The sequence below is a fragment of the Rattus norvegicus genome, chromosome 8, assembly GCF_036323735.1.
Source record: "Rattus norvegicus strain BN/NHsdMcwi chromosome 8, GRCr8, whole genome shotgun sequence".
In the NCBI taxonomy this organism is placed as follows: domain Eukaryota; kingdom Metazoa; phylum Chordata; class Mammalia; order Rodentia; family Muridae; genus Rattus; species Rattus norvegicus.
In genome coordinates, this window is record NC_086026.1 from 64,106,576 (window position 1) to 64,123,956 (window position 17,381).

The following is a 17,381-nucleotide window of genomic DNA, read 5'->3' on the forward strand; positions in this document are numbered from 1 at the left end:
ACTTAGCCTCTCTTATGTTTCCTCCTGAGATCAAGCTCCTTCTATGCATAGATGATTTATTAATATATAGCCCAGGCAAGTCCATTTCAAATAAAAATACTGCTCCAAATCCTCAAAAGCTGGCCTCATGTGGTTACAAATTTTCACCTTCTCTTTCTTCTTCTTCTTCTTTTTTTTTTTTTTTCCGGAGCTGAGGACCGAACCCAGGGCCTTGTGCTTGCTAGGCAAGCACTCTACCACTGAGCTAAATCCCTAACCCAAAATTTTTCACCTTCAAGAACCCAAATCACCCTATAAAAAGGTCTTGCTTCTGAGTTTTATACTACCCTTGGGCACAACAAACATTTCTAGATTTTTTTTTTTGATATGTTGAGACAGGGTCTCACTTTTAGGATTTTCCTAAATCCTCTTGCTTCGATGTGGTTACAGGTGTGAGCCACCATGCCTACCTATGGGTCTCACCCTAACTATGAGAGCTCCAGCCATTTCATAGCAGACAAAGGCCTTCCTGGGCGTGGCATGGTTTTGAAGAATCTGAGTGCTCCTCTGTGAGGCTTAAATGGGGCCAGAAGAGGGGGCTGGGGATTTAGCTCAGTGGTAGAGCACTTACCTAGGAAGCGCAAGGCCCTGGGTTCGGTCCCCAGCTCCGAAAAAAAGAACCAAAAAAAAAAAAAAAAATGGGGCCAGAAGAGTCATTAGATAGGATCCTTAAGATGACATTGGCTCTCCCTGGATGTCCTAAAACAGCACTTAGCTTTGCATCAGCATGTCCTGCCTTCACCTGTCCCTACTTGAACAACGGGAAATAGCACAGCAAGTGTTAAAGCCACCTGCACAGCCTCCCCTCACCTGCTGATCTTCCCAAGCCTACCACAAGAGACAAGTGATGTTACCGCAGCACTAAATCAGATCTAACAGATTCATCGTGATCCCTGTGATGGTTTGCATATGCTTGGCCCAGGGAGTGGCACTATTAGAAGGTGTGGCCTTGTTGGAGGAAGTGTGTCACTGTGGGGTGGGCTTGAAGACCCTCCTCCTAGCTGCCTGGGGATGTCAGTCTGTTCCTGGCTTCCTTCGTGCGAAGTTGTAGAACTCAGCTCCTCCTGCACCATGCCCACCTGGATGTGGTGATCCTGCTGTGCTCCCACCTTGATGATAATGGACTGAACCTCTGAACCTGTAAGCCAGCCCCAACTACATGTTGTCCTTTATAAAACTTACATTGGTCATGGTGTCTGCTCACAGCAATAAGACCCCAACTAAGACAATCCCCAACCCGAGGTTACTAAGTTTGTGGAAGGAAGCAGTTGTATGATGTTAGGACATAGACAGGGCAGGGGCATAGAATAGTTAGTCCTAGAGAGATCATAGAATGTAGTAGGTCTCTTCCAGTGAATGCCATTTTAGTTCCAAAGGTCAAACTAATGGCAGACAGCGAGTTCTGCAGCTTAGGGGCAGGACTGAGCTTAACATTTACACAGATACAGCCTATGCTTTCCTTGTGACACGCACTTTTAGTCTCAGCCCTCAGGAGGCAGGGGCTGGCAGTTCGTGGCTAGCCTGTTCTACATAGTGAGTTCTAGGACAGCCAGGACTATATAGGGAGACCCTGTCCTCAAACAAACAAAATAAATAAAGCAAACATGACCAAAAGATTTGGGTCCTACCAGAAGCTATCTGGTTTCTAACCAAGGTATCTATTGTACATTTCAAGGCCCATCAAAAAGATTACCTGTTGCATGAAATATAAAAAAAATATGAATCCCACACTACCATCCACAGGGCACTGGCGGGCAGGCGGACCTGGCCTGTTCTCATATTTTTTATATCTCATGCAACAACCACCCCGTATCTATCCGGGACGGACTACGGAGAACAATAGGCTAAACAAACTCCTAGCTGCTCTTGGCTGCTTTAGTTCCTGGTCCCACTTTTCCTTGTCTACACTCTCAGGTGACTTAACTTTATGGCGCTTTGGGCTGAAGAGATGCCTTGATGACTAAAACATTCTTCCTTCCGGAGGTTCCCAGTACCCATCTGGTGGCTCACAACGATCTGTTAACTCCAGTTCTGGGGATCTGATGCCATCTCTGGCCTCTGTAGGCACCGCGTGCATGTGGTACACAGATATACATGCAAACACTCATACGTTTTGTACTTATATATCAGGGCTTCACTGCCCCTCCAGAGGGATGGACCGTTACAAAGCCCAGCGATCCCTGGGTCAGCACAATGGAAGATCACAAATAATGCTCACCCAACCACACTCCTGGGGGATGAGATATTAAACTTTGCCAAAAACCTTTCCTTTCTCTCTTTGATATGATCGCATGATATTTTTGTCTTCAAGACTATATAAGTGTTCCCATTACATTTATTGATTACATTACATTGAACCAACTTTTCATCCCTGGGTTGAAACTGAGCTGATCATGGTACATGGTCCTCTCTGTGGTCTTGAATTTCATTTGCAGGTATTTTATTGAAAAAAAAATTGATCCTGTTCTTGACTGGTTGTGGTGTGTGGCTTGGTTCTGTTCCTTTCCAGGCTTTGGATATTGGTGGAATGGTTTTCAGGATATTGGTGTCAGCTCTTCTTGTTGCTACTTAAAATGACGACCGTGAGCTGCTTGCTCTCTGCCCAACTGCGAGCCCAGAATGATGGCCAATGAACTAAAACCAACTTCCTCAACTCCTACAGAGAGAGAGCCCCTATCCCAGTTAACCCAGTGACCCCTTTCTGGGAACTCACAGGTTGCCTCTTTTCATTGTGTTTCAACAAATTCTGCCTCTTTATTCTCTTACTCCCCCATGTCACCGTTTCACATGGCAGGGGAAGGTAGGGGAAGCAGTCAGACCATGCAGCAGAGTGAGCATGCTCTGCCAGAAACGTAAGTGAGCGCATCTGTGTCTTTCCACAGTGTCAGAGTTTATTGAGTAACAATAAATTCACAAGGCTTATCAGTTTCAATGGCATCCATGTTTTGTATAATCCCTCTGCCTTAGTAACACCGCTGGGACAAACGCAGACTGTTTTACTCCACTCTTTTTTTAAAAAATGTATTTGTGAGATTGTGCCCATAAGCCAAGATGTCAGGTTCCAAGTATAAACCTAGTCCCTGGCCACTCTCCCCAGCACTGTCAACCCAGCAGAGAACGGTGCGTCTCTGGAGACCTGAATGATGCTTGAGCACGAGGGCCTGACTTAGGGGTATCTGCTTCAGTCCAATGACCCCAAATGCCAGAAGCACAACCAAGATCTGCCTGGATGTGTTGGACCTATGCGAGACCAGCAGATGCTTGCCCTAATGTCAGACCCACTCCCAAGAGCTCACTTTTAGGAGCTGTGGCGGCATCTGGGCCCTCATCTTCTGGTATTATGTTTTCAAAACAGATACGGACAGAAAGGAAAGACTGATCCAGGAAGAAAAATGGGAACAAACATTTAACTTCTATTACGTTTGGCAGGGATGACTCTGTTCTTACATAAATCTACTAATCATTGGGGGGGTGTATTTATTTTTACTTTATGTGCATGAGTGTTTGCCTGTATGTGTGTATGTGTACTGCATCCTGCTGCCAGCAGAGGCCAGAAGAGGACATGAGATCTCCTGGAACTAGGCTAATAGATGGTTGGGAGCCACCCACCATATGGGTGTTGGGAACTGAGCCCAGGTCCTCAGCTCCGAGCCACTAAGCCACCTCTCCAGTTTTTTTTTTTTTTCCTCCTTCCAACCTTCATTACTGCTCCTACCTCATACCTCCCAAAACACAGTAACTATATCCGTATGTGTGATATAGAAGGACTACCAGAGGCTGCAGCAGAGTTCAGGAGGTTTGAGGAGTGAGTTGATGGATAACAAACAAGACCAGGTCAGGATGGAACCTGGGTTTGGGACCAGGAAAGGGTCCAGAGCAAGAAATGGGGTCAGATGCAGATGGATGAACAGACAGACTGACGGTAGTCAGGGAGACCGCATCCACAGCAGGGAAAGCAAAGGTCCAAGAGTGGTGGGGGTAGGGTCCTTGATGTACACACTCTGGGTGTATTGGTTGGTGTGGTGGCAGGCCACACAGTGTTAGGCTTCCCTCACTTTATGGGGCCCAAGTGAGTGAGTTCATGCTTTCCTTAGACCTGGTTTCCATGATGGGATTTTAGTACACCCACATGCTCCTATCTCACTCACCCCAGTGCATTTATAAGTGGCTCCCACCTATTCTCAGGAACAAGTCCAGGTTCTGTGGCTAGTGTCTGATGGATAGTGCAGTTTCTGGGTTCACCCCAAGGCTGCACTCATTCTTCTCCCCCCCAAAAGGAGCCAGGAGCTGCTGGTAAAATGGAGTCTCCTAGGGCAAGGCACAATCTGAAAGACAATGAGAGGCTTAGTGTAGGGTGTAGGGCGTAGCCTGATCTCAATCGCCTGGAGGAGCTGCCTGGAGGAGGCAGCTCTCCCCTTGCCTGAGGACAATGTCAGAACTGGGAACTAGAGCAGACTCTCTCCAGAATCTGTCCCTGCCATTTTGTGCACCCTGCCCGCACCTTTCAGTTGAGGACAACACCCCCTACATCACAGCGCATGTAGGCACAAACCAGTCAAGAGAAGACTCAAGGGACAGTTTCTCACATCTTCGCTGACTGTGCCTTTCTCCGCTCCCCCGCCCCCCACTTCCTCATCTGGGCTCCACACGCCTGGTACCCAAGTTTAGTAGATTCTGCCTCAGACTCCTGGTTGTTATTTACCTCCTTACCTGCTCGCAGCTCAGCTTCTGGTGTTCTCCCCTTTTCTTCCCGACTCTGGAAACTTTTCCACCCCAAACATAGGAGGTGATGATTCGGACATTGCCTGTACCTGTCACACCACCACCACCACCATACTTTTTTAAAGTTTATTTTTAAATAATCATAAACTCACAAAAAGTAGCAAAATTGTGTGTGTGTGTGTGTGTGTGTGTGTGTGTGTGTGTGTGTGTGTGTGTGTGTGGTGGGTGCCAGCATGGAATGGAGCAGGAGGCAGGGCAGGGGGCAGGGCATCCAACAGGACGCCCTACAGCGGGGAAAGGATACCTTTTGTGTCTGTTTGGTTTGTCCTGTTCTCTGTCATCTTTTTTTTTTTTTTTTTTTTTTGGTTCTTTTTTTTTTCGGAGCTGGGGACCGAACCCAGGGCCTTGCGCTTCCTAGGTAAGCGCTCTACCACTGAGCTAAATCCCCAGCCCCCTCTGTCATCTTTTATGAAATGCTTCCAACACCATCCCAGCCAGAAGAGGCCATAGCTTCCTCTAGCCATCGCCTCAAGATACATGATGTTTACCCAAAGTAGGAAACCACTAAGTATGTGAATAAATAAGTCCATTTCAGGGAGTCGTTTAACTTTTAATTGAATTATTTCATATTCAAACATAACGAGGACAAAACAATCTCATTTGCTTAAATTTTAAGTCTTACCCCTCACCCCACACCCCACACCCCACACCCCACCTGCCCCAGACAGGGTTTCTCTGTGTAGCCCTGGTCGTCCTGGAACTCACTCCATAGACTAGACTGTCCTTGAACTCAGAGATCTGCCTACCTCTGCCTCCCAAGTGCTGGGATTAAGGCGTGTGTCACCATCACCCAGCTCAAATTTTAACTCTTCTTAGTGTGTGAAACCAGTCAGCGAATGAATTGGCTTTCTGAAGTCACTGACAGGCTTTTAAGAAGGCCATAAACTTACAAATAACAATTAGAGTGTTTTGATTGCCCTGATATGAACAGGTCACGTGACTTCTTTTTAAAGTGGCATAGCAACACTGGCCATCTGCCCAACTCCGAGCTTAGTTAGTAGTGGGGGTGGTGAAGTGCTAGAGGCTTTCCCGAGAGGAGAGGCAAAGAACTCTTCAGTAACAAACTGTTACAATTGTGACCAAAGATGCCATTATATCTAGACTGCCTCTGGTGGCCACTTTAACATGCAGTGTGGAGTACTCTGAATTCATTGGCTTTTACAGCCTCTCAGTCTGGGAAATATAGGTTGACTCTGATTTTTACCTTTGTCAAGACCGTAAATATATTCTTCTTTCTTTTGCTTTTCTTTTTTCTATTTTTTTCCAAGACAGGCCCTCACAACCTCGGACTCACAGAGACCTACCTTTGTCTCCTGGAGTTAAAGGCTTGCACCACCCACCATGGATAGCTAAACAATTCATTTTAATTTTATGTACATATGCATGACCCTGAGTGCACATGTGTGTGGATTTCCACAGAGGCCAGAAGAGGATATTGAATCCTTTGGAGCTGGAGTTACAGGTGTGTGTGAGCCTCCTAACTTAGGTGCTGGGAATGGAACTTAAGTCCTCAGAAAGAACATTATGTGTTCGTACCCAGGAAGCCACATCTTCCGTTTTTTGTTTTCTTCTTCTGCAAGAGACAGTGAGCAGATGCCTCGGCATTTCCAGGGTTTGACCACCTGTGCCTGGGTGCTTGGCTCTCTTTCCTTGGGGGCTTTTCAGTTGAAAGCCAGAGTTCTCAGCAGTGCTGAGCAGAGTTTTAGTATATACCAAACACCATTCTCCGATCTCTGAAGTGAGTTTAGATGGAAACACTACTGGACTCATTCAGTTTGGTCTCAGAAAGTGAAACTGGGACAAGTAAGAGTCAGATAAACACAGCTTCAGGTCCAAGTGAAAGAAAGCTTCTATATAGACCACCATCCACTGGAATGGTACAGTCAGGAGGTGGTGAGCATATAGTTGGCAGATCCAGTGTTCAACAAAGTTCCTGGTTTGTACTCATCTGAATCCCCTCTAGTCAACTGTAACAGAAACCCATGTATGATGCTGGTGTTATTGGAGCTTTTAGAGGGGGATGAGGGGTAGTGTGCTTCATTAGTAAGAGGAACAGATAAAGAGGTACTATGACCTCAGGTCCACCTTCTTGGGACTGACAAGAACATTGATTTTTATGTAGAGGAAGATCTGGGGCAGGAAGAGGAGATTTTTACATAATGGCTCCTGGTCTAGGTGTGCTGTTGATGTTTTCTCAGCTTTGGAGGGACAACATGTGCTGGGAATTGGTTCCAATGCTTTGAATTAAACCAGCCCCCCAAATTGGGAATCGGTGTATCCAAACACTAAAGGTCCTTGTCTCCAGTTGGTTCTTGATCAATCAATAAAGAGCCAATGGCCAATGGCTAGGCAGATAGACTGAGGTGGGTCCTTTTGATCTGTGCAGGCTAGGAATGGGGAGAAAGGAAGACAGAGAATCACTGTGACTGACAGAGAAGGACAGGGACAGGAGAGCTGCAGGAGAGAACGCCAACCAGCCATGTAAGAATTCAGGTAAGTGGCCGCTGCCCACTTCCCCATTGGGCCTGGGATAGCAGAGGAAGGTTTAGGAGTTTCAGGAGTATCGGAGGGAGTGTTTGCTAGCAGGGGAAGGAAAGTTTAGGAGTACCCAACCTTTGAGCTAGTCACAGCATGTGAAAAATCAACTGGGGTGTGTGTGTGTGTGTGTGTGCGTGTGTGTGTGTGTGCGTGCCAGTGAGACCCGCTGGGAGCTAAATGTGCTGCACCTCTCCATTTGATTATGTCTGCTCCAGCATCTGGCCTCATCCATGTGGATAACTGCTCTCACTTGAGGCTTTTGTTCTTCCAGGAACCCAAAGTGACTGCACACTTAGGTCAGTAACTTGTCTCTGTGCCTTCAACCTAGAAGGAGATTAAGGTAGGTTTGGTAGCCCAGTCAAACAGCGGTCTGAGCTAATGTAACGTAGGCAAGTACAGAAAAAGGGCAGAGTTGCCAGGCTGTTGTTTACCTGGTGGACTTGGGGGAGGAGTCTATGCTTTTCAGCAAAAACAGTGTGGTGACTATTGTTGGGGTTCAGGAAACACTACACAAATCATAGGAACACTGATCTCAGCTAAGCAAAAATAGCTTATTGAACGTACACTGAGACAGATCAATCGGGACCATGAAAAAGGACTCGGGAGCCTAACTGTGGTACCAGTCTGTTCTTCGGGCAAGCTTTCTATAGGAAAACCAAATTCAGTAGTTCAGAGGCAGTTCTACATTTTGGCTGACTGTTAAGCTGATTGGTGCTGAATAAGGTAAGAGGGTGGTGGGCGGGTGGTGAACAGGGGAGTTTCAGAACATTGAGATAACAGAGTGTGAGTAATACAACCCTAGTATGTGACCTTTTAGGAGAAGTGTTCAGTGTCAGTTATGGATAGTTACTTCTGGGAAGTGGGGTCTGTGAACCTGAACTTAATTTCTCCTTATGAGCAAAATGGAGACTGAATACAAAATGGCCATAGTTATGTTAAAAGAAGGCCTCAACAGCTATTCTTGGTTGTCAACTTGTCTGTATCTGGAATGAACTAAAAAACAAAAATTAAAATGAGATTAAGAAAAGAAAGAAGGGGTTGGGGGTTTAGCTCAGTGGCAGAGCGCTTGCCTAGCAAGCGCAAGGCCCTGGGTTCGGTCCCCAGCTCCAGAAAAAAAAAAAAAAAAAAGAAAAGAAAAGAAAAAGAAAGAAAGAAAGAAAAAGAAAAAGAAAGAAAAGGAAAGATGGCGGCGTATTTGTGGGGGATTTTTTTTCTTAATTAAATCATTTGAAGTGGGAAGACCCATTTTCAATCCAGATCTTCTGAGGTGGGAAGGCCCACCTTTTATCTGGATCACATCTGCTGGCATGGTCCTGACATGAAAGGACATGGAAGAAAAAGTTCTCTCTTCAACTGCTTGCTCTCACTCTCACTGGCAAGTCAATTCTGTCACTGACGTTAGAGCCTACATCTTTAGGATTCCAGTGTCTACTGAAGCCCAGCTGAGACATCCAGCCACGTGTGCTGAACAACCATAGATTCTTGGGCCTTCTGTTAGTAGGCAGCTATCATTGCACTAGCAGGACCACAGCCTGTAAGTCATTCTGATATATATCCATGTCATCCATGTATAGATGACAGATAGGTGATAGATATAGAGATTTGTTCTGTAAGTTCTGTTCCTCTAGAAAACCCAAACTAACACAAGCAACTTCTAAGTTACTGACTTAATCGTATTGCCCAATCACTAGCTATCTGAAGAAGAAGCAGACCATGGAGCTGTCACTGCTCTAGACAATGGTAGGCTGGGCTTAGATTGTGCAATGTGTGAAAAATAGCAAATACCCAGGTGTTGGAGGCACATGACTTTAGTCCTAGCACTTGGGAGGCAGAGGCAGGTGGTTCTCTGAATTTAAGGCCAGCCTTGTCTACAGAGCAAGTTCCGGGACAGTCAGGGTTACACAGCCTGTCTTCAAAAACAAAACAAAACAAAAACAAACAATCAATAAAAGAGAAAAAAGAAAAGAAGAAAGAAAATGAAAAAGAAAAATAGAAAAAGTTCAGTGCACAGACATATCCAGTGTTAGGAGCCAATGCTCACACTATAAAAAACTGAATTCTGCTAAAAGGAGAGGGGCTCAGAGACAAAATCAGGAGGAGAATATCAGCTGTGACACAAGGAACAGAAGGACTGTGTAGGCTGGAGCTCCAGAAGGTCAAAGGTGAGGGGTCCTGAGATAGGACTGGTATGAAGCAATGTTGTTGCAGGGTCCTTAGAGTCCAAGTGAGTCCTTCCAACCCCGCTTCTTCCACTCAGTCTTTCCCTGGGTCTGCAAGGGATGCTGATAGGAAGGTACAAAAATTGATGCCATGTGCCCACAGAGAGAGAGTGTGTGGAGGTGTGCAAACATGGAAGACGTCAGGAAAAGCAGGGCAGTGGGTGATAGATGAGATGGGCAGGTTCACGTAGCTGGAGAAAGTGGGGGTGGCATTCTGTCATCAACTCCGGAAGCTCAGGACCTGTTTGGTGACTTAGATGACACAAAAGACCCAGGAGGTGAGAAGCCAACAAGAATGGAAATGAGTACCCTGGAGTAGGATGTTAGGAAGCTCAAATATCAGGCTAGAGACTTTCGACTTTGTACAAGGACTAGGTGTTTGGAGCAGGAAAGTGAGTGGAATTAAAGCTGGTGTATCCAGAAACTAGATGGGCCGTGGAGTGCAGAAAGAATACCAGTCAAAAGACGAGGAGCGATGATCTGGGCAATCTAGACCACTGAAAGCCTCGGGATCAGGGGTATAAACCTCAATTCTTTCTATGAAACACGGTATGAATATTCCAGAGTTCTCTCTGCATGTCAGGACTAAGTCATCACATTCCCATAGACAAGGCTTCTTGCTTTAACAGTGCACAAAGACACTCTGGGCTGTAAAAGCAAACAAAAAGTCAGGAGGTTGTGTGGCATCTGGCCCCAGGATGAGATGTCATCTCTAGAGCCACAGAACCCTCTGCCTTGAGGAGTTGAAGGTCTGCTGTTGTCTGGGTTCATTTCTGCTCTGCCTAAACAATTTCCATGTCACAGCTGCCAGCGGCGTAGTCACAACCACACCCAGGGAAAGACTCACTGGGAACACTTAGGTCCTCACTTTACAGCCACCAAGGCCAATGGGAGCTCTGGATTTTCTCTTGCTGGTAATGTTCCCTGGGTTCAGAGAAACGAGTTAAATCTCTTTTTGAGCATGCCTGTGGGGGACTTGACACGTGTCAAACAACTGCCACATGCTAATCCTAGACTCTGGGGATACAGCCGTGAACAACACAAGCAAGCCCTCACCGTTCAGCCCACACCGCAACAAGAAACAGACAGGAGAATCAGCTGCGTGGTGCACGAAATCGTGGTAATGGGCGTCAGGAGGGAGAAAGCAGGAGTTTGTAGGAAAGCTGGGCTGTGCCATACATGTGAGGTATTCTGAGAAGGTGTTTCTGGACACAGACCCAGACTGAGTAAAGGAGGAAACCCTTGTGCTCCTGGAGGGAATGTTCCAGGCAGACTCCCACATATGGAAAGACCTAGAGAACAGACTGTGTTCATTGTTCAAGGAACAGCAAAGCAGAGTGAGGCTGGCCCAGAGCAAGGAGGATTTGAAGATAAGGAAGAGGCAGACTTGGGCAGGCCTACAAGGCCCTTGTGAGGAACACGGCTGTTGACTGAGTGGCACAGCCACTGTGGCTTTCTGAGCATGGGAGGGCTGGTGTGGCTCACACACCCACAGAAGCCTCGGGGAGCTTTGTTGAAACTAAGGGGCTGCTACCATTCAGAACTCCCACCAGGACTTTTCATTTTGGCATGGTAGTCTCCCTGTGTTGCCTAAGGTGGATGCTTCCAGACTCCAAGGATCTTTCTTCTTCCTCCTCCAGACCTCCGGGACTAGAAGAGGCATCACTGTGCTATAGGATGATATGTCTTAATTGGTTTTAGCCGATAGGCCCAGGGTACCAGGGAGAGTAAGATTTTAATATCATTGGCTTTAAATGAACAGACTCCCAAAGCTAGGGTTCCTACTGAGTATGACCCCTCTGGGTAAATTTATCACATTAATTATTTACATGTGTGTACACATGTTTGCATACAGGAGTTGGGTCTCTCCTTTTACCATATGGGCTCTGGGGATTGAACTCAGGTCATCAGGCTTGGCAATTGCCACCTTTACCTCTGAGCCATCTGTTCAGTAACAGTCTCCTTCAGAGATTGAAACCTTTCATACAGAAGGGAAGCTCCTCAAACAGAAGATAAATGACTCAAAATAGCTTTGGGAAGTCCCTGAAACTGAGCAGATTTACTAGGCCCCACCCTGTCAGAGCAAACAATAGTTCCTCTCAGACTAGCAGAGTTGCAAAGCCTATCAAAACAACTCTCAGAGAACCAAGCTGAAAGGAAGACTAAAAGCAGACCAGCTGAGCTGCCCAAATGAGGTTTATTTAACACCGATGGAGAGAGTGGAAAGGACAGTCTTCAACCTGCTGAGCTGCCTGCAGGCTGTGCAGTGTGCTCCAGGGTCCCAGTTTGTGAGTTGTCACCCATGGGGGTGGGCTCTGGTGATGCAGCTGTCTTTGAGTTATTTCTGCTCCTGTGAGTAACCCCTGACCCATACCCTGGTAAGTAACCCCAGTAAAACTCATTGGTTGGGTTGGAGAGCTGTCTCGGCAGTTAAGAGACCAGTTGTTCCTCTTGAGACTGGGGCTCAATTCCCAGCACCCACATGGGTGACCTGACACCCTCATGCAGGCAAACAGGCACATAAAACACCAATGCACATTACAAAAACAAAACCAAAACTCATTGGTTCACCGAGTTGGACTTTGGTGGTATCTGTACCAAGCTTGGTCTTGGCTTCCTGTCTGGGGTGAGTGGACGTCACACAACCCTACCTCACTAACCCTCTTACAATGTTTTCAGCAAGGGCGCTCATTTGTGAGACCTACTTAGCCTAGTGGGATGGCTGCTTTGCAAGTTTTTGTTGTTTGTACTTCTGGGTAGTGGGGTTTTGAGACAAGATCATGTTTCTCAGGCTGGCCTTGAACTCCTTCATGATCCTCCCACCTCCACCTCCCAAATTCTAGGATAACCGGCATGCATCACTATGCTGGGTCTGGAGCAGTATCTTTGAAAAGACTATTTGAATTTCTTGCAGTTCTAGAAGGTATTGCTGAGAACTTTATGGTAGTATTATTTCCTGGGTAGTTCATTAAACACTGATACAGAGGCTAGACACAAGTCTACAGCTCTCCAATGACACAAGTCTACAGCTCTCCAATGGCAAATACTTCATGCTGCTGCCCCCAGAGGCCATTGTGCCTAATAGCAGCCCACACTGTAACTCCCGAATTTGGCTCTGGCCTGCAGAAACCCATAGAGGAGCCTTGCCAAACCTGGGCTACTGGCCTGCATTTCCAGAGACAATGTGGGCTGGACAACCCAGCCTCCCCTCCCTGATGTGCATCATTTCCGGGGATGACTCTGGGATTTGGGGGGGAGGAGGAGACCAGTATGCAGAACAATCAGGGAGAGGGGTCTCTCCACTCCTTTTTCAGCCATACTCTTTCTCTGTAGTCCTACTTAGCTGGCATTCCCTACATAAATAACCCAGGCTGGCTTCAAACTCATGACACTCTTCAGTCACCAGCTCTCTGCTGTTGGGATCACAGGCAAAGGGCACCAATCCTGATGTCACAGCCTCTTTATGCTCTGACATTTTAAAGTCTCTATGAAATGTGTAGATTATATTGAACATGGCTTTCATATCACCCCAAATTTCTTCCAGATTCACTCTTTCTCACCAAGACATCCTATTTTGGTGCCCAGCCACAGTCCTCTGACCATCCTGGAAAACCACAGTTTGAGGCCTTTCCTGGGCACCTCCCATCTTCAGGTGCTGACTTTTGGAGCATTTTAGTCTTCTCCGGATTTCATTAAGACTTACTTCTAGTTCTACCAACTAATGAGTCCTAATGAGGGGTTGGCTGTGAGTTGGAGCTAATAATCACATTCATCTTTAAGGTTATTTCAAGGATGCAAATAGTTTGCCCAAGCCATAGAGACCAGCGGTTCTCAGCCAGTGGATCATGACCCCTTTGACAAACCTCTATCTCTAAAAATATTGACATTACAATTCATAACAGTGGCAAAATTACAGTTATGAAGTAGCAGTGAGAATGTTATGGTTGGAGGTCACCACAACATGAGGAACTGCATCCCAGGGTCACAGTATTAGGAAGGTTGAGAACCACTGATCTAGACAGTGTCTGAGCTATTTAATAACTGGCAGGGATTATTAAAAGTATCGGTTACATTCTTTTAATTTTTTATGTGTATGAGTGATTTGCCTGCCTGCATGTCTGTGAATCACATACATGTGGTTCCCACAGGACTGTATTGGGTCCCCTGGGGCTGGAGTTACAAATAACATTTGCTATTAACCACTGAGTGGTCCCTCCAACTCCCACCAGTTACATCCTTTTGATGCAAATTACAACAAAGGAAACACAGGGGTGGGGAGGTAGCTTAGTATTAGAGCACCTAACTAGCATGCACAAGGCTTTGGGTTCAGTACACACACACACACACACACACACACACACACACACACACATACACAACACACTCCTGCACACACGCTCTCAAACTGAGCCAGGCATAAGTCTGTAATCCTAGCATTTGAAAGGTGGAGGCAGGAGGATCTCTGTGATTTCAAGGCCCTCATAGTCTATATAAAAGGAAAAGAGGAAGGGAGGGGAGGTCACAAATTGACTTCAACTGTTGTCAAACATAACTGCAGTGCTTTAAAAGACCTAAATGGCTTTTCTACACCAAATCTGTTTGCAGTTCTAGAATAAATTTGGCAATAACTCTTTCTTTAAAACAATGAGCCGGGTATAGTGGTGCATGTCTTTAGTCCCAGCACTCAGGAGGCGAGGCAGGCAATATGAGGCTAGGCCTGTCTGTATAGTGAGTCTCAGGATAGCTAGGGCTATGTAGAAAGATCCTGCCTCAGAAACAAGCAAACAAACAACAACAATAATATAATAAAAACAAATGAGTGTTTTGATGACTTAGGCAGAGTCTGTTGGCTTTATACACAGATTGAAAGAAGCAAAAAAAAAATTGTTTTCCTTCTAAACTTGAAGCTGAGGGGGCACTTTTCACCATGACAACTAAAACTGACTGACGTCTTGGTAGGTTTGTTACCTCTCCCCATAGCTTCATTTTTTTTTTAGATGGTCAGATAATTCAGTTTTGGAGGGGTGGTCTGGGGCTTCAGTGTAATGTCACTTTGGTTTGGTCTGGTAAGCACAGTGCAGAGTCTGAACTAGTGGCCTCATATAGTTTACTCTTATCATTATTATGTGCTCATGTGTGTGTGTGAGCACAGAAGCATGTCATGGCCCACATGTGGAGGTCAGAGAACACAGTGCAGGCATTCATTCTCTCCTTCCGCCTCATGGGTCCTGGGAATCAAACTCAGGTGGTCAGGCTTGGCAGCAAGTGCCTTTACCTGCAGAGCCATCTCAAGGTACAGTGTGTTTGCTAAACTCTACAAACAGCTTGTTGGTTCATATGGCAAGATGAAGCTCTTACAGAGAATGAGTGATGCCGACTTCTGAGATCAGTGTCTCTCTGGCTTCTCTGTCTCCACTATTCCACAGGTACGAGGGGATCCTGATGCTCCAAGCTCAGCACCGTGGTCTGTCTCAAGGGCCTTTGGTTCCTCTGCGGGAAGAATGTAAACCTAATGCTTTGCACTATGTAAAGCTCGTCCTTGTGCTGTCCAAATGCTGGTTTCTCTGCCCTCAAATCTTGTTTCAATCAGGACCTGGCATTGTAATGTTTACATCAAGAATCTTCTGTCTCGGGGTTGGGGATTTAGCTCAGTGGTAGAGCGTTTGCCTAGCAAGCGCAAGGCCCTGGGTTCGGTCCCCAGCTCCAAAAAAAAAAAAAAGAATCTTCTGTCTCAAGTGTGTGTTAACAATCCTTACCATTTATTCTCTGCCTTGTCAACAAAAGCTGATCACCCAGTGACTGGGCAGAAGAGAGAATAGGGTGGAGCTTCTACCTGCTGAGGGAAGGAAGGAGTAAGGGGGGTCAGATTGAGGCACAAGGAGGAAGAAGGAGTTTATGAGAGTTCAGCTGAAGAATGGGAGACGCTAAATGCAAGCATTATAGGGACGTTGGCCGGGAGGTAGCCAGATTAGCTTAGCAGGTTAGGATAGATCATTTGACTTACCAGGTATTGAGGTGAAACTTGAAAATAAATTATGGTCTCTCTGTGTCATTATTGGAAAACTAGCTAGGATAAAGAAACACAGCCACTGTACTAATTCACTGTATACATTTATATTAAAATTAACATTCACAGAAGAAGGCATGGGCTCCTTTCCCGGCAGCCTCAGTGAACTTCATCACAACTTGTTTCATGTGCTTAGGTTATAGCCCAATTCCTGAACCAAAGGCTGTGTCTAGTAATGGGTCTGTGAGTGAGAACTAGGGAAAGGTTTTAAATTCAAATTACAAAGTAGTTTGTGGGGGGCTGGGGATTTAGCTCAGTGGTAGAGCGCTTGCCTAGCAAGCGCAAGGCCCTGGGTTCAGTCCCCAGCTCCGAAAAAGAGAAAAAAGAAAAACAAAAAAGAAAAAAGAAATACAAAGTAGTTTGGGGGGCTGGAGAGGTGGCTCAGCGGTTAAGAGCACTGACTGCGGGGTTGGGGATTTAGCTCAGTGGTAGAGTGTTTGCCTAGCAAATGCAAGGCCCTGGGTTCGGTCCCCAGCTCCGGAAAAAAAAAGAAAAAGAAAAAGAAAGAAAAAAGAAGAGCACTGACTGCTTTTCCAGAGGTCCTGAGTTCAAATCCCAGCAACCACACGGTGGCTCACAACCATCTGTAATGAGATCTGATGCCCTCTTCTGGTGTGTCTGAAGACAGCTATGGTATACTTATATATAATAAATATATCTTTAAAAAAATAGTTTGGGCAGGAAACACAGGGAATTGAATATCAAACGTTCCCAAACATGCAGATAAGCAAATAACGGTAAGAGAAAATGTACATGTTTGGTGCAAATGCAATTCTCCCCAGATAACGTCAGTCTCTGGGTATGGAGGCTGTCCTTCATGTTAGCACCGTCAGTGACTCGAACTACACCGGCAAGCACTCTGTCACTCAGCCATATCCCTAGCTCTCCTCACTCTCACCCCTGCCCCTTTTACTATTTAAGACAGTGGCTCACTAAGTGGACTAGGCTGGTCATGAACTTGTTTTTTGATACTGGCCTCAGCCTTCTGAGTAGCTGGCTCACAGTCCTGTGCCCCCCCACCCAATGCTGTGTGTTTATTGTTGTTGTCGTTTTCCTGCATGTCTGTACATTACATGCCTTCCCCATCTTAAGCTGACTGAATGATATAAAGCAACAAGTATAAAACCTCTCAGTCCTAATGAGCCCCTCCTTTATTATTGTATCTCTTTTTAAACTAAGGAAACAGCACATCTCTAAAATATTTTTTTAAAGATGTATTTATTTCATGTATGCGAGCACACTGTCGCTGTCTTCGGACACCCCAGAAGAAGGCATCCGATCCCATTACAGATGATTGTGAGCCACCATGTGGTTGCTGGGAGTTGAACTCAGGACCTCTGGGACAGCAGTCAGTGCTCTTAACCGCTGAGCCATCTCTCCATCCCCCTAGTAATTATTTAGGCTCCTATATTCCTATATAGGTTTTTTTTTCTTTTTTCCGGAGCTGGGGACCAAACCCAGGGCCTTGCACTTGCTAGGCAAGCGCTCTACCACTGAGCTAAATCCCCAACCCCTCCTATATAGGTTTTAAGGTTAAGCCTAAAATCTGATATTCTTAATAGATAAATAATCCTCAAACTCCTCAGAGACCTGCAGAGTATGGCATTTAAATGTTTAAGTCTCGGGGTTGGGGATTTAGCTCAGTGTTAGAGCTCTTGCCTAGCAAGCGTAAGGCCCTGGGTTCGGACCCCAGCTCCGGAAAAAAAAATGTTTAAGTCTCCCATAACAGACATGCC

At 46.0% G+C, this 17,381-nt stretch overlaps 1 pseudogene; it reads left to right on the forward strand.

Annotated features, from left to right (window-relative positions):
• The first annotated feature begins 3,090 nt into the window (after nucleotides 1-3,090).
• Ndufb4-ps5 (NADH:ubiquinone oxidoreductase subunit B4, pseudogene 5) lies at nucleotides 3,091-3,474 on the forward strand (annotated as a pseudogene).
• The last annotated feature ends 13,907 nt before the right edge of the window (nucleotides 3,475-17,381 follow it).